General features: G+C 62.5%; 1 protein-coding gene across 1 annotated transcript in view; it reads right to left on the bottom strand.

The window, feature by feature from the left end:
• Positions 1-453, bottom strand: part of LOC103614261 (basic helix-loop-helix transcription factor scleraxis) — a 3,931-nt gene that overhangs the window by 2,197 nt on the left and 1,281 nt on the right. The window lies entirely within an intron of this gene.

The raw sequence follows: 453 nt of genomic DNA on the forward strand, positions 1-453 counted from the left end.
CATTCCCTCCATCCCAGCGGCATTCCCGGCTCCCAGGTCCCCATTCCCGACGGGATTCATTCCCGGCTCCCAGGTCCCCATTCCCGACGGGGTCCCTTCCCACATCCCTCTCCTCATTCCCGACAGGATTCATTCCCGGCTCCCACTCCCCATTCCTGGCGGGATTCATTCCCGGCTCCCAGACTCCCATTCCCTACAGGATCCCTTCCCTCTCCCCATTCCCTCCAGGATCTCTTTCCTCACCTCACTCCCCATTCCCGGCTCATTCCCGAGTCATTCCGTTCACCTCACTCCCCGTTCCCTACAGGATCCCTTCCCTCATCCCTCTCCCCATTCCCATCTCATTCCCAGCTCCCTCCCCTCATCCCTCTCCCCATTCCCTCCAGGATCCCTTCCCTCACCTCACTCCCCACTCCCGGCTCACTCCCCTCCTCCCTCTCCCCACTCCCGCCT

Source organism: Corvus brachyrhynchos, unplaced genomic scaffold (genome assembly GCF_000691975.1).
Source record: "Corvus brachyrhynchos isolate BGI_N302 unplaced genomic scaffold, ASM69197v1 scaffold991, whole genome shotgun sequence".
Lineage (NCBI taxonomy): Eukaryota > Metazoa > Chordata > Aves > Passeriformes > Corvidae > Corvus > Corvus brachyrhynchos.